The following is a 22,031-nucleotide window of genomic DNA, read 5'->3' as shown; positions in this document are numbered from 1 at the left end:
AGGATTGGAGTCCGTGAAACCAATCAAATTCACAAGAATTGAAACCAGAGCCACAGCCAAAGAAAGATAATACGGGCCCAATTCTCGGAAACTTGGTACGAGCCAGAGGGATCTCCGAGCCCGAGGTGTTTTTCCACTCAGAAAAATCGACATGCACGAAGAAATCCACGCGGGAAAAGGAACCGTGAGTATCGCGTGGTTGAGTGGGGTGTGACCGAACGTGTGTGTGAGATGTGACTCTGTCATGAGGCAAGTGTGGACCCCACGATCGCATTTCCACCATCCCATGAGGGATGTGGTCGGTCAAGGGGGAAGCGGAACGTTTTTTCTTAACACACGCAGGACCCGAGGATTGGGGGGAGTTCGAGGGGGGAAAACGGTCACGGTTGGGGTCAGGAGGGGGAAGAGATGATCCTAGAAAATTCTAGGAGCCCGTCTGCCTTCTGATCCAGAGGAAACAGGTAAGAATCAGTCAAAAAGTCAGCAGAATGGTTCTCTGCTCGACTGAGACTGGCGGCTTTTCGCGAGCCCGAGAAATCAGCATCGGACAAAGAAACGGGACTCGCGACGAACGCCCCAGCAGGAGGAGACAAGGTAAGAAAAATCGCAGGAGGGATCTTTGGAAAAATGGGGTTGGGAAAGAGCAGGTTTCAGATAAAATCCCAGGAAAAATCTCCCCAGGGTCCTGGGAAAGTTCCGCCAGAAATCCCAAGAGATAGTCCATTGGGGTAGATGTTAGAACACTGGGATGAAAGCCCAAGGACAGCAGGCAGATCCAAGGAGAAAATGGTCCATTTTTGTATGGAAAAATGAGGAGGGAAGGAGATCGGAAAATACGTGGTGTGGCCGATTTTCGGTGCTTTTGGTCTTGCAAGTCCTTGTGCGATGGCATGTTTGATCGCCGCCCGCAGGATTTGGAGGAGGTTGAGTGTGCCGAGGTGTGGAGGTGTGCTTGTGCGAGTTTGTGCCCAGTGCGAGCCCTCTGATGCGTGGTGGACAGGGGAGGGGAAAGGGAGACTTTAGACAGTCTCCCACCTCCTTACTTTGTTCTTCCGCCGCAGCCTGGACCGGCTCAGGCGCAGCTGGTGCCCACGCTGCCTCCCGGGGCGGCACTCCCGCTGGGTCAGGGTGCGGCACCACCACTCCCACCGGCGCGGGCTGCAGCGCCTTCCCTTCCATGTGAACAAGGGGCGGCGACAACTCCACTCCCATGTGGGCAGCCGCTGCCGCGGACCCTTCCCAGAACTGAGGAGGGGCCGGTCACCGTCCCTGGAGGCAGCCCTCCCCCGGCCCATCGGGCGAGGCGGCGAACAAGGAGGAACCCTAACGGGGGGGGGGGGGAGCAGGGACGAGAGATGGCCAAACCAGAAACCATCTTGGAATGCCCAGACAGAGGAGGGGAGGCAGAAAATGATAAATTTGAGAAATATAATTCAGGGTATCAGGGAGGCAGTATCCAAGGGACAGAACATGAGCAAGGTACTCCGAGAGTGCCAAGGGAAAGATGAGACCCCCACAAAATGGCTGGAGAGACTCCACAAGGGTCTGAGAACTTATTCGGGGATGGACCCTGACTCTCCGGTGGGGATGGTTTTGTTGAAAACGCAATTTGTGGCAAAATCTTAGGAAGATATTTGGAAAAAGTTAGAAAAGATACACGGCTGGCAGGAACAAGGGTTGCAGGAGCTGCTTCGGGAAGCCCAGAAAGTCTACTTAGACGGGATGAGGAGAAACAAAAGATTCAAGCCAAGGTATTGGTGGCTGCAGTAAGGGAAGCACAAAAGCAGGAGCAAGGTAAGGATGCAGCGAAAAAGGCGCCGGCAAAGAAACAGGGTTCTTCACAGGGAAAAGGATTGAATGATCAAAGGCGGGATTTTGAGTGCTATTACTGCAAACAGAAGGGACACATCCAAAGGAATTGTCCCAACAAAGCCAAGGAACAAGCGATGTTTCAGGAAGATTAGGGGTGTCAGGGGATTTTCAGTTTGGGGTCCGGAACACCGAGGGAGCCCTTGATAAAATTAAAAGTAGGACCCCAAAGGGAGGAGATGTGGTTTAGGGTAAACTTGGGGGCAGAACGGACAGCAGTACAAAGCTACCGAAGGGGTGCTCTCTGAGCGACGATTCCATGATGGTAATTGGGGCAAAGGGGGAACCTTTCGAGGTTCCAATCATAAAAGACGTAGAAATAGAAACAGAAAAGAAAAAGTGCAAAGGAAATATATTGTTGATACGGGATGCTGATTTCAATTTGCTGGGGCGGGACATGATGTTTGCTCTAGAGATTGGGTTGGCAGTGGAAAAATCCTGGCTCAAGGTGAGAATGTACAAACTCACTGTACAAGACGAAGAAAAGATAGACCCGAGGGTGTGGTATGTTCAGGGGGAGGCTGGATATAGAGCCGATTCCGGTCAAAATTGAGAGACCAGAAGACCCGATACAGGTCAAAAAATATCCCATCTCCATGGAGGGGAGGAGAGGTTTGAAGCCAGTGATTGATGAATTAATAAAGAAAGGTACGCTGGAGCTGTGCATGTCTCAGCACAACACCCCAAATTCTGGCAGTGAGAAAAACAGATGGCAGCTTCAGGCTGGTGCAAGATTTAAGGGCTGTGAATCAGAGAACTAAGACTTTGTTCCCCATGGTCTCAAATCCTTACACGTTGTTAAATAACATTTCTCCCGAGGACACGTGGTACAGTGTGATTGACTTAAAGGACGATTTCTGGACTTGTCCTCTAGACAAGGACAGCAGAGTTTACTTTGCATTTCAATGGGAAGACCTGGAGACGAACAGAAAGCAGCAGCTCAGGTGGACTTCGTTGCCTCAGGGCTTCGTGGACTCTCCAAATTTATTCAGGCAGGCACTTGAGCAGGTTTTAAGTCATTTTGTACCAACAGAAGGGACAAAAATTGCTACAATATGTAGACGATTTGTTGGTTGCAGGTCTGAGGGAGGAGGTCGTAAGGCCGAGCACAATCGAGCTTTTGAACTTTCTGGGGGAAAAGGGGTTGAAGGTGTTGAAGTTGCAATTCACAGAGCCCGAGGTCAGGTACTTGGGACATTGGTTAACCAAGGGCAAAAAGAAATTGGACCCAGAGAGGGTGGCAGGGATTATCGCCTTACCACCCCCACAGACAAAAAGGGAGGTCAGACAGCTTTTGGGGTTGTTGGGATATTGCCGGCAGTGGATTGAAGGGTACAGTGAGAAGGTGAAGTTTCTATATGAGAAACTCACCATGGACCGGATCAAATGGACAAAGACAGACGAAGAGGAATTCAGGGGAGTCAAGAAAGCACTCACAGCAGCACCAGTGCTGAGCCTCCCTGATGTGAGGAAACCCTTTCAGTTGTTTGTGGATGTGAGCAGTCACACAGCACATGGGGTGTTGACACAGGACTGGGCAGGGGTCAGGAAACCTGTGGGTTACTTGTCCAGGCTTTTGGACCCGGTCAGCAGGGGCTGGCCCACCTGCTTGCAGGCGATTGTCGCTGTAGCATTGCTGGTGGAGGAAGCCAAGAAGGTAACCTTCGGCGCACCGTTGGTAGTATTTGCACTGCACAACGTGTGGGACATACTACAGCAGAAGGCAGACAAATGGCTCACTGATGCAAGGTTGTTAAAGTATAAGGCCATTTTGATTCACTCGCAGGACTTGGAATTGAGAACAATGACCGCGCGGAACCCTGCGCAATTTTTGTTTGGGGAGGCTTCAGAGGAACTGGTTCATGATTACGTGGAGGTGGTTGAATTGCAAACAAAGATCAGGGAGGATTTAGAAGAGGAAGAATTGGATGAGGGAGAAAAGTGGTTTGTGGATGGATCAAGCAGAGTAGTCAAGGGGAAAAGGAAATCAGGATATGCAGTCGTGGATAGAAAAATGGGAAAAGTGATTGAAGCAGGTCTCCTGAGTACGAGTTGGTTGGCACAGGCATGTGAACTGTATGCAGTTCTGAGGGTGTTGAAGGGACTGAAGGGGAAAAAGGGAACAATTTTTACAGATTTGAGGTATGCCTTTGGGGTGGTTCAATTGTTTGGGAAAATTTGGGAGGAAAGGGGGCTGATCAACACGAGAGGAAGGGACTGATGCACGGAGAATTAATCCGGCAAATCTTAGAAGCTCTAAGGGGGCCGGAGGAAATTGCAGTGGTCCATGCAAAGGGACACCAGGCAGGAATTCAGTTCTGGACCGGGGGGAAACAATTTGGCGGACCAGGAAGCCAAAACCGCGGCGTTGATGACGGTGAGTACCCCGGAGATCAAAGGGACTGAGATCCCAATGATCCTCCCTAGCCCTCCCAAAGGGGATTGAATGTTATGAGAAGATCGGAGGAGAATTGAGAGAAGGTAAGTGGAGATCACCTGAGGGGAGAGAACTAGTTTCTAAACGATTTACCAGGAGGATTTTGCGGAAATTGCACCAGCGAACACATTGGGGGGCACAGGCCCTGGCAGAACAATTTTTGAAATTTTTCAGGTGCAAGGGAATTTACAAATTGGCCAAACAAGAGGTACAAGGGTGCCTGATTTGTCAAAATTAACAAATCGAGGGCAAAACAGGCTGCCCTGGGGAGCCGCCCCATTGCGTACCGACCATTTGGAAAAAAATTCAAGTTGATTTCACAGAGTTGCCAAAAGTGGGGAGATTCAAACTTGTGACTGTGGACAAATTGACTCATTGGGTGGACGCTTTTCCTAGCCCAAGGGCAACGGCTCAGACGGTGTCCAGAAAAGTGTTGAAAGAAATTGTACCCCGATATGGAGTGATGAATTGCATTGATTCGGACCAAGGGACACATTTCACATCAAAGGTTATTAAGCAGATGGCTGATGCACTAGGCATTTGGTGGGAATACCACACTCTGTGGCATCCCCAGAGTTCAGGGCAAGTGGAAAGGATGAATCAGACCTTGAAAGTGCAGTTATCTAAATTGATTTTAGAAACTCAGATGTCTTGGTTGAAATGCCTGCCTTTAGAATTACTTAACATCAGAACGATGCCTCATTCGGAGACGGGGCTCTCACAGTTTGAAATGTTATATGGGATGCCATGTAGACATGGAATGCTGGTGGGACACCCCAGATTTGAGGACTGTCACATTCAACCATATCTGGTTGCAATCAACAAAAATTTGCAGGAACTCAGAAAACAGGGGATAGTGGCTCAGAGTGCTCCTTTGGGATTCGCTATCCACAAAATCCAACCGGGGGACAGAGTGCTTGTGAAAGTGTGGAAGGAGGCACCCCTGTCTCCCCACTGGGAAGGTTCCTTTCTTGTGCTCCTGACAGCAGACATGGCCATTCAGACGGCGGAGAAAGGCTGGACACATGCGTCTAGGGTGAAGAAAGTCGAGCATCAGGAGGAAGCGCCCAAGTGGAGGGTCACTTCTTCCCCAGGCGACTTGAAACTCAGACTGCAATGTCCTTGTAAATGACCAACGGCAAGTGGATAAGTTGTATACTGTCTGATTGTGTATGCTATCCGTTTGTACACTTCAAGTGTGAATATTGTCAGGGGTGTTTGTTGTTCACTGTAGAAGGGGACAGAAGCCGAAGGGGCTGTGCATTCAGTGTCTGGAGGAAGAGCTCGAACTGACAGACCGTATCCTAACCTTAGCCACAAATTTGGGAATCATTGAATTAGATTCACAGGAGTGGTTTCAAATTTTTCAAAACGGGGTGTGTGGGAAGATTAGATCAAAAGCAGAGATTCTGGATGTGGAGTGCCAGAAATCTATCAAAGTACTGTGCAGTTCCGATGCCGTCAGGGTTTTAAGGTGGGGTGCCTTTAAAAGGAGGTATGCGGCTAGGTGAGAGAATGTGTTCCCTGAAGAATACTCCTGCTGCCGCGAAGATGGTCTTCCTCGCCGCTGGTGGCACCCCAGGGGGTGGAGGCAAAGGCAGAGGAGTACGCCTGGTGGGAATCCTGATTGGCCTGAGCCTAGCCATGTGCGGGACGCAGAGTCTGCACATTGAGGTCCTGATGAGAGGCGGAAACAAGAGCTCCACAGATGAGTGCGGAAATTGCACTCAGCTGGTCTCAGTTGTAGGGGATGGGAGACCCTCAGCATACCAAGCCCCGGAAGAATGTCTCAAGGAGCCTGGCAGGTACTGTTGGGAAAACGGCACGAGGGTCAAATTGTGTGAATTGGAAAAAGGGATTTGGTGTATCAATCCCGAGGCGGGGCTAAGGAATGGGCAGTCAGATGAGCACAAACACCAGATACGGAAATGAAATGCAGAAATAATGTCAATCCCCATTTGTAACCAATGTAACCAGACCATGTGGGTTGGGGGAAAGACGGAATCGATCTTTGTTGCATATCACCAGCTGAATCCATTGTGTTATGACAATGCGAGGCTGGGGATATGCATGATGAACGGGAAAATGTATTGGATGGCAAGAAATGTTAAGTTTGATAACAAATTTACCTTGAACAGAGACCCACTCATATTGGATTTGGCACAGGCAAAGGATGATAGGGTGTGCCTGCAATATGACTGGGTTATCTGCTTCACGAGAAATAAAGTTGGTGAGGATCCTGAGGGAAGAATGAGAGAAATAACTCAGGAATTGAAGCGAAGGGAGTCAGAAGTGAGGAGAAAAAGAGTTGAACAGGAAAGACTGAAGACACTGGGAAAACAGTATAAATTGCTGGAGAAAAAATATGCTGAGGGGCAACTACCTTCCCCAGATAGGAACATGTTCATTGACCTGATGCAAGAGATTGCAACTGAATTAGGATTGTCAAATTGTTGGATTTGTGGGGTGGCTGAAGTCAGCAGAAAAATGGCCTTGGAAAGGGGAAGGTTTGGCTCCAGAACAGCTTTTGAAATGGGACAATCCGAGGGTCTCAAAATTGGCACAGAGACCTGAGGGATGGATTTTGGACCAGAGGGTGATTGGAACCATCTGCATCAGTCGAAAAGGAAAGGAGTACACCGAAATGGTGGCAAACACCCCGTGTGTGTCTACCCTGACAGTGAACTCAAACACCAAAAGCAAGGTCTGGCAGCCAGAACCCCCTTTGGGGTACTGGAGCCAGAAGAATGAGACAAATTGTGAATGGAACAAAAGGATAGGACTGTGTTGGGTCAAAAATCCAGGAGCCAACCCCTTTTCAATCCTTGGAGGGCATGAGAGAATACTGGGGAGACCCAGGGAAAATAAACATCAGATGGAAAGCCCCGGATGGAATTTATTGTGTTGCAGTGTGATGTCATTTCCTGTTTCACCTATCCCAACCCCCCAGGTGTGCCAACCTCTCCTTTCCACTTTGCCCTCCTGCTAAGAGCTGTCCATCAATCTTAACATTCCAGCAAGGGCGTCGTGTGGTTGGCAGAAGTTCAAAAGATGCCCCTCAGGTCCGGGCTCATTGGCCTGTCCAAGCGTCTATATCCCTTGAGCCTTCCCCTCCTCCCACCTGGTTGGTGGCTCACCTGTCCCTTCACCTCCCCCTGTCCCCGGGTCTTAAAAGGAGACGAGACCATGTGGTCGAGATTCTGTTGGGAGCTGTTACAAGATTCAGAGGTCTGTCATCCTGGAATAAAACTCTGGATTAAAACTCTACAGCAGAATCCTCTCCTTTTTCTCTTCACTGTTGCCTGAACCTTTTCCACCAGAGGTAAACAGAGTTCCTACTATGCCTGGATTTGTTCCGAGTGCCTAGCTGCAGCATCCAGCCAGCCAAAAGTATCTCTGAGGTGAAACACCACAGCTGCTGCCTTTGGCCCAGCAGCAAGGGCCAGATGAGCCCAGGTACATCCCACCCGGTAATATTGGGATTAATATTCCATATCAGTCGTCTTGCTACCTCATCTCTTTACCTCTTCTTCTATTTCGATGCTTTATTTGGCTATAGAAATTTTCAAAACCGGTCTTTGCAGCTATCCCCGGGGATGAATCCATTTTCAACACAGCAGATACAAGTGTTAAAAATGCCAATCACTTGTTTTCAAAATTTTACAAGTTTAATAGTAATAAAATGGGTATAAAAATAGTAATACAATTAGAGTAATGATAATTTGGACAAGTTGAAATAGGACAATATGAGACAATAAAGACAAAGAGTTACGGACGTCCGGGTACCTTTTTCTGGGCAGCACAAGCCCAAAAAAGGACACCCGCTAACAAAGGATTAACCCTTAAAAGCAATAGCCTGTTGCATAGTCATACACTTCATACATGATGCATAAATTCCATTCAAACACAGGATTCTGTCTGGTCATCGTCAACTTCTTCCTCCAAATCCTAACAGCGCCTTCGAGGCGGGAAGAAGTTCATTTATTTTGATAAGAGGGCCATAAATCCTTCTTCTCTGAAAGATTTAGGTGTCCTGTGGCTGCTATCTTGCTGCGAGTCCTTTCTTTTTAAAAAAAAGTATCCTACATAGCATAGTTTCAATTTTAACAATTTTTCTAACCTAAAACTATATTTAACACAGTACTTAAGAAAACTAATACAGCATTACTTTCTAACACAACACATATAATATTCATTTTAATATTTGCGAAAAGCCAATCATAAAATACATGCATTTTTCACAATCCTCACTCTTATTCTTTGTAAATCATTTGGCTTGAGCAATATTTCTTATCTACTTGCATCTTCTGGACTATGCTGGCAAAATAAAACAGGGGATTACACAAGGAAGAGATATAAAAACAGGTGTAACACATGATGATCTTAATTTCTTCTAATACATTACCCCACCAGCTAGGTTTTAACATTGTTTTCTAATTATTTTGGTCCGGTACCTGGGTTATTATATGCATATATATATTTTTTTCTTCTTTGATTTCTTTTGCTTTTGCTAGAATGACTTTTCTGTGGTCATCAGTCTTCAACAATCTGATATATTAAACTTTCCACAAACACCCCCTTCTTTTGCCAATAAATAGACTAAAGCCAACCTATTCTGATACACTACAGGTTTTGTTTGGATTAGCTGACTTGATATTAACTCTAATGCCTGGGCGGCTTTATTTGCTATCATTTCTATAACTGCTTGGAGTCTTGTAATATGACTCAATAGATAATTTGGGGTCAATACAGAGTTAAATTGCTGTGATGGTTTTACCTTTTCATTTACTATTTGTTTTTTTTACCAAATCTTGAACTGTCTCTTCACGATTAAATGTAAAACAAATCCATCTCTCTCCTTTTGGACATTCAATTCCAAATCTATTACCACTTTTTCCTAAGTTTCTTGTAATCCAATAATTTTCTCCTTTATGCCTACAGGTTCTTAATTTGGATGGGTTATAACAGTGGCTGTTGACATTGGTGTGTGTAATAAAAGAGGAACTTTGGTTTCTTTCCATGTGATGCTTTCTGTAGCATTTGTGACACAATCTTGCTGGTATCCCAAAAGGGAAAAGATGACAAATGAGTGCCAGAAACAGGAATAACAGAGGTCCAGTATGGCTTATACTCCCACCTCCCATGCCTGTGAGGTTGCAACCCACAGCAGGTACATTTGATCTTCTCGGTGGCGAAATACAGAGGCCAATCTGGTCTTGCCCTCTATTTCCTTGTCACTTTCTCTTAACTATTTTCCAGGCAAATTGTTTTTGACACCCTTTAACTGTGGTCTCCCACCATTCCTCAGGTATCTCTCATTCAACAGGCACTAATAATTCCCATCTACAAAACTAAATTATTACTTTTACACTTCTTGCAATAAGAGCATAAATTTTGTGAACCACAATACTAATTATTCCCACAATTCAAGCATTTACTTATAACCCAGCTAGCATGTCCAATATTGGAATGAATCAAATAAAGTTTACTAATGGAAATGGTAACTCCCCTTCTCCCCTGTACAATTCCCAGGCTAAGGTCAGAATACAAAAACAGTCTTGATCCTTCTATCTGAAGTATTCCTCCCCAAAGGAGATGTTTTATTCAGGCAGTGCTCGAAACCAGTGATATAAGCGTTGTCTTATTTCTTAATTAGGTGTTATTCTTTGTACATCTCTTGGATCATTTGGGTTTTCCCAAACTATTTCCACTCAGTCCCCATTGAAAAGTCAGTTCGGTATCACACAGTTTAAATGTGATAGTCCATTCCTCAGGTTTCTTCACAAGTCCTTTGATTCTGCTGGCATGAATCCACTCTCTTTCCGTGATTCCGATTGTTGCTTCAGTAGTACCTGGAAAGGACTCTTTAATAGCATAGTAATAAAAGAAAGACAATACTGCATTAACTTCTACCATTCGCTTTTCTTCCAAACTTTCTGGGTTTAGCTAAAAGCTTTCTCCACAGCAGCCTCTTCTTCTCCTATCCAGCTTTGCTAATAGCTGCAGAGGTAAATTCTTCGTTCTGTGAGTTAGAGTTAGTTAAATAAGAAAAGCTAGACCAATTTCAACACGAGATGTATCACATCTATTGCTTTTTACTTTTTGGGCAGCATTTAATTGTTTTAGCCTTACAAACCCATTCTTCAGGAAAAAACTTCTTTTTAACAGCAAACAAAACACACAAAAGAAAAAAACAAAAAACATTCTTACTTAAGAAAAACAAACCACTTTGTGAGGTTTGGAGAGTCAGCAATCTCTGCTTTGATTTTATCTTCTTGTGCTAGCCCCCTCCCCCTCTTTTCACAGCCTTGCTGTTAATGCCTTTCTTTGCCCTTCCCCCAGTGCTGCCACTTCGTTGCAGGGCCAGAGTAGGGGTGTTGCCTTCTTGTGAAGGCCGCGATGACCTGGTTTCAGGGGTCCAGCACTTCGATCTCCTTTTGTGGGATCCCTTGTGGCCAATAACGGACGCTGACACCAATGTGGTGGACGGTTAAAGGCGTTTATTGAGGGGTCTTAAGGGTATTTATGGACTGAGGGGTCTCTCTACGTCAGACAGGGGTTTGGCTATACTTTCTAGGGTTAGTATGGAGTGGAAAGTTACTGGCATGCATAGGTTAGGGGGGCTACACGTCTGGCTACATTCCAAGGGTGATCCTTATCTATGGGGAGGGGGGTAGAAGGATTCCTGTAACTTTCCGTTACAGCCCGAAATCTTCCGTGCGCCTGTCCCTGGCCTACCACACTTCCCCCCCCTCTTTCACAAATGAACGAGGTAGTCTTATACATAGGCACTGAAATGAGGTAGGAAGTTGAGATCTGAGTAGGGAAAAGGGTCTTGGGAAACCTGAGTAAGTTTCTGCCAGGCAAGTCTCTCGTGACTGGCAGCGTTCCCTGTTGAATTCACAGGAATTGTGGCTGCCCCAGGAACAGGATGTTAGCCCATTCTATGCGGGCCTGAACGAATGAGACTAGCTTGTTCAGCAGGCATGGTCCGAAGGTAATAGCTAAAAGCAGTATTGCCAACGGACCTATTAGGGTAGAAATCAGGGTGGTTAGCCATGGTGATTGGTTGAACCAGGATTCGAACCAGTTCTGTTGGGCTTCCCTGTCTCTCTGTCTCTGAGCCAGTCTGTTTCGGAGTTCTGCCATGGAGTCTCTAACGACTCCTGTATGGTCAGCGTAGAAGCAGCATTCCTCTTTCAAGGCAGCACACAGGCCCCCTTGTTGCATGAACAGGAGATCCAGTCCTCGCCTGTTCTGCAGGACCACTTCTGAGAGTGAAGAGACTGACTTTTCTAGGAAGGAAATGGATTTCTCGATCCTCTGCAGGTCCTCATCGATGGTCATCTGCAGCTGGGACAATCCTTGGTGTTGAGTCGCTAGGGCTGAGACACCTGTTGCCGTTCCAGCCGCTCCTAGGCCGAGCAGCATTGCGATAGTTATACCTGTTAATATTTCTCTCTTGTGGAGCCGGTTGTTATTTTCGGAAAGGTGGTACACCTCTTCGTCTGAGTGGTACAGGATCCTAGGGATGATCAGAACTTGAACACAAAAGTCGTTAGAGTTATCGAATTTGGCAAGAGACACGCAGGGACTTACTCCAGATCTCTGGCAGACCCACATCCCAGATGCGGATGGGACTACCCACTTATTATTTTTTCTGTCGGGCTCGACTACTTCGGTGCAGATGTCGCCTTTCCGCTTAGCTAGGGTTGCATTGCCGAAGCATCTGCCCTGACCTGTGACTTGACTCAGGGTAATTCCTTTGCGGGGTGTGTCCCATCTGCACTGGCGAGGGGCATCGGCTGTGGAATAGCTGAAAGGGGTATCTAAAGCGACTCCTTCGTAAAAGGGGGGTTTAACATCGTAACAAAGCCAGCAGGAATCGGTTAGGTTCGGGTTAGATTCATTTAGGGATAGAAAGGTGGCTTCTAACATGCGAAGGATTGGGTTCGAGCCTGAACTGGCTGATTGGCCTATCTGGAAGGCTTCCTCATCGCCAGTCAGGATGTCGGTGACCCTTGTGGGTAAGGGTTTGGGGTAGGTCATATTTTTCCCTTCCTGTGTGCTTTTGATCACTTTGTTGGGCCCGACTGCTCTGGGTGCTGACGGTGGGAATCTGGTAATTCGCACATTCACCCACTTTTCTGACCCTTGAAGGACTACTGTCCATGCTTTGCCCACGGCCCAGCTAGGGTGATTCGGCTGCAGAACTGTCATGTTATAGTGAGTGCATTTCCGGAATTTGGGAACTTTATGTTGGTTTCGATAGAAACTTCCCTGGAGGAAGACGGGTGTTTTGCAACCTGCGGGCGCCCAGGTGAACTGTAGGAATTTGTCGGGCTCTTGTGGGTCCCACCCAGGTCCTGACGGCCTGGCGTCTGTAACTATTGTTTCGCAGCCCCAGTGTCCACAGTATCCCCACCCTGGGCGATTGCAATAACTTTTTCCTGGGTTTGAGGCTGGGCACCAGTAAGATAGGTACATGTGTGTGGCGTGTGAAGAATAGGGGTCTACCTTTGGTTGTTCTGGAAACAGGTCGGTGATGTGAAGCATGAAGGACGGGGCGTTCGGCGTGGTGATGACTCTGAGCACCTTGTCACCAGCAACGTGTTGCATGACCCACCTGAAGGGCTGATGAGGGTAGTAGTCTGGGCTGGCTTGTCCTCTGGTGACAAGCCCCAATAGCATGATCACGCAGAAACACCGCGCTTGCTTGGGTCTCGCCCGTGTGGGTCTCTCAGGTGCTGTCCGGTGGCTTGGTGGACTGTCATTTTCCTCTGGGAGGGGAACGTACGCATCCCGGGGACGGCCGATAAGCATGTCCTGTAAATAGAAACTCACAGTTCTCATCAGTCTTGTCCCGCCCACTATGAAGGTCAGGCTTGATTGACCTAAGTGGACACCACCTAATTTCGCCGTCCTTTTTGACAGCTGCGTACCCTCGTCCCGTGAGCATCAACCTCCAGCCCTGTTCCCATTCACCTAGCTCATTTCTAATTGCAACCTGTGGGCCTTCCTCTAGAGCTCTGGTGGCCCAGTGTTTTTGGACAGGGCTGTTTGTCTCATCCCCCCTGGGAAACTGATTCAGTGCTAGCAAAGCAGTTGCTAGCATGCGTGCCTGTTCTCCCGGGGGAATAGAATTGGCAAAACCCTCTGCTTTTGCCAACACCTCCAGCCTGGTTTTCAGGGTCTGATTCGCCCGCTCTACTATGGCCTGCCCAGTACTGTTATACGGGATACCCTGTACTAGTGTGATGCCCCATTTCGAGGCGAATTCTTGCACTGGTTTGGAGGTGAAATTGGAACCGTTGTCAGTTTTTATCTGCTTGGGGATGCCAAGCCACGCCATGGCTGTCAGCCAGTGCTGAATTGTGGCTTTAGAGTTAGTTTTGGGGTGCTGTGTGGCCACGATCATCCCGCTGAAAGTGTCCACCGTCACGGCAAGCCACGCTCGGGGCTTCAGCAGTTGACACAAGGTGAAGTCCGACTGCCAGATTTGTGAAGGCTTGAGACCTCTCGGGTTGATCCCACTGGTCCACAGGGGTGACTTCTGGCAGTGAGGACAGGTAGCCACCACATGCCTCGCGTCTGCTGTTGAAATCCCACACCTCTTCGCCAGGGCCTTGGCCCCGATGTGGAGTGATTCATGCAGCTGGCGAGCTTCCTGCAACGTCCATACGCCTTTTGCTGCGGCGTCCGCCTTGTCGTTGCCTGTCTGGAAGTAACCTTTGATTGGGTCGTGGCTGTTGGCGTGAATGATGGATACGGTGCCCTGTCGTGAAGAGAGCGCTTCTTCCAGCATTAGGGCTGCTGTAGATGTTGACACACCTGGTCCTGCCATGGCTAGGCAAAGCCTTGCCACGAATATAGAGTCTGTTACTATATTGAGGTGCTCATCTTTGAAAAGTCCGCACGCCAAGACTACTGCTGTTGCTTCCAGTTGCTGCACTGACAGTGTGGGGTCACACGCTTTGATGCAATGCCATTGCTCTCCTGCCTGCCACACTGCCGTTGCCGTAGAAGTCGTGGAGGAAGCGTCTGTGAAGACTGTCGGTCCTGGCTGCGGTCGGTCCTTGACCTTTGGCGGTATGTCTATGTCGACGATGGTTAGCAGCCGAGTCCAGGGCGGTTTTGCTGAGTAGGAGATTTCTCCTCCGAAGCCGGTGAGAGCAAGGGCTAGGTGCTCTGAAATTGTGGGTGACTCTGCAGACGGTTGCTTGCGAAAGGGAAGGTGTATTCTCGTCGGCTCAGTTCCTAGGTGTCTCAGGGCGAGTTTCCTGCCTTTCCTGATGAGGTTAGCGACGCATTCGACTCCTGGGGAGAATGCACGAGCAGGTCTCCCGAGGACCACCCATTGAATCGGCTGGGCCTTTTCCGAAGGCCCTTGTGCCAGTGCCCCCACTCCGCCCTTTGGCGTGAAGTGTATGTATAAGTCCAGGGGCAAGGCCGGGTTCCACCTGGCTAGTGTGCCAGTGGACATTTGCTGATCGATGAAATCGAGGGAGCTCGCCGCTTGTGGTGTCAGCTCCTTGGGTTCCCAGGGGTGTTGTCCCTTCAGGAGGTCATATAAGGGGTCCATGACCTCGGGGGGGATCAGGACGACATTGCGGACCCACTGCAGCGATCCCACCAGGCATTGCACATCGTGAAGTGTCCTGATGTCCCGGTTGATCCTTACCTTGGGAGGAGTCACGTAGGAGCTTGTGATTCCCACTCCCAGGAAGGTCACGCAGGGTCCTCTCTTGACCTTTGCGCTCGCGATCTCAAAGCCGTTGGTCCGGAGGGTTTCTGTGATCGCAGACACCAGGTGGTCCACCTGGCTCGTCGATGGTGCAGCGACTAGGATGTCGTCCATGTATTGGATGATGGTTGCGGCAGGGTAGGAATGTCGGACTGGCATCAGTGCTCTGTCCACGGTGATCTGGCAGATAACCGGACTGTCCACTAGGCCCTGGGGAAGTACCCTCCATTGGAAACGGAGGTTAGGCCGATTACCGTTTGGAAACGCGACGGAAAAGGCAAAGCGTTCTCTGTTGTCCGGATGCAGGGGTATCGAGAAGAAACAGTCTTTGATGTCCAGTACTGCGCATGGCTGTCCTTCAGGGATGGCTGAATTCATGGGTAGCAGTGTCTGGACCGGACCCATGGGTCGAATCGTCTTGTTCACTTCTCTCAGGTCGTGGACGAGACGATAACCCTCTCCGGACCTTTTGGGGATTACAAACACAGGGGTGTTCCATGGACTGGTGGAGGGTTCTATGTGACCCTTTTGCAGTTCACGGTTAACCAGTTCCAGCAAAGCTGCCACTCGAGGCTCTGACAAAGGCCACTGCTCCCTCCAAACAGGATCTGATGATTTCCAAGTCAATTTGATCGGCAGCTGAGGGTGTACAGCAGTGGCCCCTATGATAAATTTGTAATCTTGACTCCTAGCATAGCAAGGACATCCCTTCCTATTAGTGGCGGAGAGTTTTGCAAAATGTAGGGGTAAATTGCTACTGTCTGTTCTGGTCCCTTGTTTGTGTGGAGTGTGATAGCCACCAGCTGGGTGCTTTTCCACGCCCGGGTTTGTCCCCCCACCCCGTTCACTGGGGGGACTTCCTTAAACCGCCAATGTCTGGGCCAATGTCGCTGAGGGAGAATTGTGCAGTCTGATCCCGTGTCTACCCAAAACTGAAGCCCTACGATGTGGGGGTCCTGGCTGCCATAGAGGCGGCATGTCCCCCACACCCTCGGGGGCTCCTTCCCTATTCTCATGGCCAGGGCCACCCAGGGGTCCCGGTTTGGGGCGTCCCCTGCTGGCCCTGTTGCGCTTGCGTGGCTTGTGATGATGGGGGGTGCGAGGGTGCAGTTGCATAGCTCTGCCATTGTATCGCTGGCGGGGGTGCAATACTGACCGTCTCCTGTGGGAGCATAGGGTATGAGGATCCCCTGCCCCATTGTGGGTTGACATAGATGGGCCGTCTCGCATCCATAGTGGGAGGGGGCTGAATATGGCCCGCACGCCCCCCCCCTCTCCCGTTTCCCCGGGGCCGGGATCTACAGTCCCTAGCGAGGTGACCTCTCTTCCCACAGCTCCAGCAGGTCCCTCTGGGGCGCTGTTGGGGCGAGGGTGTTGCCTGGGGACGCTGTGCCGGCTGGGGGCAGTTTGCCACGACATGACCTGACTGACCACATTTGAAGCAGGCCATCACACTGGTTAGGGTGTGCACGGTTGCCTGAAGTGGGGTCAGCTGCTCTTCCCTCACAACATGCTTAATCATGTCAGCCAGGCTGGCCCCGGCTGGTAGGGAACGCAATATATCTTTGGTTATGGTGTTACATTGCTGCCGAAGGCAGTCAGTTACCACCGGGCCCTTTGCGACAGCGGGTAGATTAGAAGAGTCCACGGCAGCCTGAAGGCGGTCAACAAATTGTGTAAAGCTTTCACTCTCCCCCTGTTTGATGGTCGACCATGGTGTCGGTCTGGCCACCACCCTGGATGCGGCGCGTATAGCTTCTCTGGCCGCCCGGGAAGTCGCCCTGACTTCCTCGATCCGGAGCTGGGCAGCTTGTTGCTGGGGTGTGGCCACTTCGTCGTGCTTCCCCAACAACCTAGATAAACTCGACCCGTGGAGTGGCTGCCCTTCCCCCGCCGTCTGAGCGAGCATGGTTGCACATTGGTCCGTCCATTCCTGCTTAAATATTATCAAACCCGCCCCATCAAAAAGCATACGGCTTATTTGCACTATATCAAAAGGGAGTAAATCATCATTGCTAAAAAGACCATCCACGAGAGTGGAAACCACCCCTGAGTTAATTCCTTTTTCTGAAATGGCTTTTACTATTGTTTGAACGTCTTTGGAATTAACGGGAGTATACGTTCTTTGCTGGTTCCCCTGGGGTCCCGTAATTCTCACCGGAAAGGCATGCACTGATGCTGCGGATGCCCATTCCGCGCATTCGATTTTGATTTTACCCCAGTCGGTGAGTTCGTATTGGGGCTGGTTCCCGGTTGTGTTAAAAGTTTTAATTGGTTTCGTCCGAAACCGCATTGATTCTGTTTTCTCTGCTTCTGAGTCGCTGCTGGACTCGGTGGGCTCCGCAGAGCGATCTGGGGAGCTGTGGCTCCCTTCAGAGTCGGAAGTCGACTGCCAATATACTTCCGGTCTCTGCTGCCGTTTTGTCCGGCTATGGCCCCGCTCCTCCCCTCGGGGGCGGTGCTGATGTTGCTGGCGGTGCCGCCCCCTGGGCTCGCCCTGCCTCCCGCAGAGAGGGATCTCTCCCATATATGGTGGCATCAGTAGGCGCGGCTCCCGAGCGAGTGCCTGCCCTCTGTTGCACCCCCACGCATGCGCGTCTGCTGGGATCCACGGCTCTCGGCCGGGCATGGGCTCAGCGCTGGTTTCCCGCGCATGCGTGTTCGCGGCTGGCCGCGGTTCTGGGTTCTTCCCGCCGTGAGGCGGCGGGCTCCACCCCTCTCCCCGGCCACCCGCGCCATATTCAAACGGGTAGGGCGGCGGATCCCCTCCGCCGCTCGCCCGCGCGCTTGCCCTCTCGATATTTCGGGCTTCTGTCGCCAGCCCCTCCCAAAAGGACCGTGCGAGTCCCTCCGCTTCTTGCGCTAAGTCGGCTAGCGGCGGGGAAGGGTTGGGCGAGGGGTCCGCGGGCACCCCGGGGGGCTCCGGAGGTGGTGTGGGCCCCGGCGGGTCCCCCGAAATGGTCAGGGGGTCCCCCGGGGGCTCCGAGGGCTCCGGGGGCTTTGGGCTGGAGGAGGGATGGGTCGCGCCCGGCCCCCCCGTCTCCCCGCTCTCAATCGAGTCGCCGCCAGGGGGGTTTCGCGTTCCCGCCCCCTCCCCCTGCTGTGGCGCGATTAACAAACAGGAGCGCGCAGCATTCCACGTCTCCTGTTCTTCTAATGCTTTGCGTAGGGCGGCTTCTGCCTTCCCCCACGCTTTCAGGCTTTTGCTGCTGCCTGTGGCTTTTGTATCCTCTGCTAGCGCGACAGTACATTTCTGCCACACCCCAGGGTGTAATATATCTATGGGTCGAGAAAGGACCCCAATTTCTAGGAGTCTCGTCAATGCGAGATTAAAATTCCTGAGTTCACATTTGATTCCCCATTGCATATGTATCAAACTTACGACCTTCGCTATCGCTTCCATACGAATCGCGGGTCTCTGGGGCGTCCCCCTTCTTCGCTATGGCCGTTCCGGCGTTGAGTGCTGTCCCCTGGCCAGGAGTACTCCCGTCGCCCGGACTCGTCCCTTCGTCCCGATCCCGGGTTTCGGCACCACTATGTTGCCTTCTTGTGAAGGCCGCGATGACCTGGTTTCAGGGGTCCAGCACTTCGATCTCCTTTTGTGGGATCCCTTGTGGCCAATAACGGACGCTGACACCAATGTGGTGGACGGTTAAAGGCGTTTATTGAGGGGTCTTAAGGGTATTTATGGACTGAGGGGTCTCTCTACGTCAGACAGGGGTTTGGCTATACTTTCTAGGGTTAGTATGGAGTGGAAAGTTACTGGCATGCATAGGTTAGGGGGGCTACACGTCTGGCTACATTCCAAGGGTGATCCTTATCTATGGGGAGGGGGGTAGAAGGATTCCTGTAACTTTCCGTTACAGCCCGAAATCTTCCGTGCGCCTGTCCCTGGCCTACCACACAGGGGAGAACAGCTCCGGGCATAGGGACCCTGTGGGCATGCCTTGGGTGTCTTTTGCCCCCTCTCTCTCTCTTCTTCTCTGTCTTTCTCTTTCCTTCTCTCTCTTGGCCCACTTACCGGGGCCGACGCTGCCATCCTGGACTCGGGACCCTGACAGTCTGGGAGCCACCCCGGCAGTTCCACCACGGAGCCAGCCCGCTCCTGCCCGGCAAACCGGTGTCCTTTGCTCCCAGCACCACCGCCAGGTCACCTCCATGAATCGGTCCCTGCCGCAGCCTCCGAGACCCCGCCGCTCGTAGGGAGCAGTCAGACACCTCTCAACATTGACAACCCTAAACTTGAGGTCCCCAGGTGCTCCTGACATGCACCAAGATGTCATCACTCCACATTCTAACATCTCAGAGTTTACTAACCACCCCCCTACTTCAACTTTTCTCTTTCTTCTCACTTTTTTTTTTTTTTTGATTCAACACACCTCAGACGGTACGAGGTGAACCTAACTAATTTACTTCTAAAAGTAAGCTTACAACTTTCTTTTACTAGGATTGCAGTAGCTGTTATAACAAATACATACTGGCTAGCTGTGGCTTACTGGGTCTAACATCTTTGATATATAAGCTACTAGATATTTTTTTACTCTTCTTCACTCCAGAATTAAAATTTTATGAGCTACACTATTTTCTGTATTTATGGATAAATGATAAAGGATTTTTCAAACAAAGGTAAGCTTAAAGCTGTTACTTAGGCTAGTTTTACTTAACTCTTCTAATTTAACAATATCTTCCTTGGTCCGTTTTATATAATCTCCTGTCAATTTTTCATACACAAATTTTGCTGCTTGTGTGTACCCCTCAATCTATAATCAATAATATTTCAGTAATCTAGGTAATTTTCTGATCTCCCTCTTCAAATTCTTGCAATTTTCTCATGGTTGGTTTCCAGCTACTTTTATTTATTAAGTCTCTAAGATATTTTACCACTGGGTAGTGAGTCTGAGTTCTTTTATTGACTTCCCTTAAATCTTGTACTAGTCTATAACTCCCCTCAGACTTTACTGGGGGAATAGGGATATTATGAGGAGACATACAAGGTTCTAATGCCCCATCCTTTATTAGTCCTTCTATTACTGGCTTCAAACCTTCCCATCCTTCTAAAGATACAGGATACTGACGTACACGTACGGGACAATCTTCTCTCTCAATTGTAACCCTTATGGGGTTGATATTTAATCCTCCCCTATTTCCTTCTCCAGCCCAAACTTCTTTGTTGATTTTTTTTTTCTTCATCTTCTTGGCCTAATTTTAAAACCCTAGCTGTCATTTTCCCATTTTCTGATATAACTCCTATTCTTAATTGCACTTGTAAGACTCTTCCCAATAAATTGCTACCTGCCCCTGGGACCAATAAGACATCTCCCATCCAAATTTTAGTTTCTTCCCTCAATTACTACATCTTTAATGACCAGAAATGTAAAACTTTCTCTTTTTGCTTCTGTTACTTTCACTATATGTTTGCTCACACTATAACCTTTTGGAATATTTAACAGGCAGGTTCTCTCTGCCCCTGTGTCTATTACAAATTACAATTCTTCTTCTTGGGGACCCACTTTTAAAATTATCACAGGCTCCAGATGGTGTTTGTCCCCCAAAAAAATTAGAGCTTATGACCTCCCTATTCCTCCTCTGTGCCCATCTCTTTAAAGATTTTCAGATCTTCCGCTTACTTGGACCATTTTCCTATTTCTCTTAAGTTTGTTTATCTTCTATAGCCTTTCTCCCGTATTTTTAGGAAGAATCCGGAGAGGGCTTTCTTTTAACTAAACTTTTAGTGTTTCGATAAGGTGATTCCTTTAGAGAGTTTCCCTGAGCAGCCGGAGCTGTGGTTAGCAAGGGAACGGAGCTCAGGGCAGGACGGGGGGTCTCAGCACAGCTCAGGGTCTGCGGTCGGAATCGCCCGAGGGGGTGTTCTGGTGCAGGCCAAGCTGAAGCGTGGATAGCCCCCACATGGCTCATGGCGGCTGATCCAGCAGAGACAAAGCCGGCAACAGACCCCGGCTGCAGCAGTGGGAGCCGACCAGAGTCAGGGCGCCCAGGGATTGGACAGACGGGACCCCCCCTCGGTGCGGTCAGCGTGGTAACCATGGCCCACACGGCAGGACAGACCCCCACCCCCACCGGCACGACTGGCAGAGTGGCCACAGGCCAGGCAGCCGGGACTGGGACAAACGGACGGTGCCGGAGGCAGCACGGGGGCTGGGGGGTGGTGCAGCTGCGAACGAGTTGGGGAAAAAATGGGAATGGATGAGGTAATATTTTGTTCCTAGCCTTTTTCTTTCACTGTTTTTCTTTTATTTCCTTTCAAAAATGTTATTTTCTTACAACCTCACCCCTCCCCAGCATGTGGTATACTCTTTTTCTTCTGGATTAAACGGCTTTTAAAAATAAATCCAGAGCTTAACAAATCCAAACTTTTGCTTGGATACTTTGAAATGGTCGACGAGCTAACTCATGACCTTCTCATATTGTTTTTCTCATCACCTTTTTATTTATCCTTTGGCAAATTATACATCTTTCAGTTACTTGTTTTTCTACTCCAAAAATCCCAATGCACCCATAGTTCCTTAAAAAAACCGATCACACAAAGCCCGAGTATCCCTCTGGGCTTTTTGATACATGTCCTCTGCTATTCCCTAGTAAGCATTTTATTATCTAATTGTCTTTCATCAAGAGGTTTCTATTTCCCCGATTTATCTTGTTTGCCACCTGTCTTGTTTTAACTCCCCTTTTTTGCTTCCCTAAACTTTGGAATTTTGAATTTTTCCTCATTTGGATTTAATATTAACTCTTTCAGCTGCATTTTCTGCTGAATCTTTAGCTTCTTGATCCGCCACATTATTTCCCCTTATTTCTGAGGTCTTTACCTTTTGGTGTCCCTTAATATGTACTATAGCTATCTCTCTTAGGTAATTTTAATGCCTCTAAAACCTCTAAAAGAAGTTTCTCATGTACTAATCCTTTTCCTCTTGAATTAAGTAATGTCCCTTTTAAAATTTTTCTTAAGGTATGTGCTACTCTAAA

Source organism: Agelaius phoeniceus, chromosome W, assembly GCF_051311805.1.
Source record: "Agelaius phoeniceus isolate bAgePho1 chromosome W, bAgePho1.hap1, whole genome shotgun sequence".
Taxonomy (NCBI): Eukaryota; Metazoa; Chordata; class Aves; order Passeriformes; family Icteridae; genus Agelaius; species Agelaius phoeniceus.
This window is presented reverse-complemented; position numbering follows the sequence as displayed.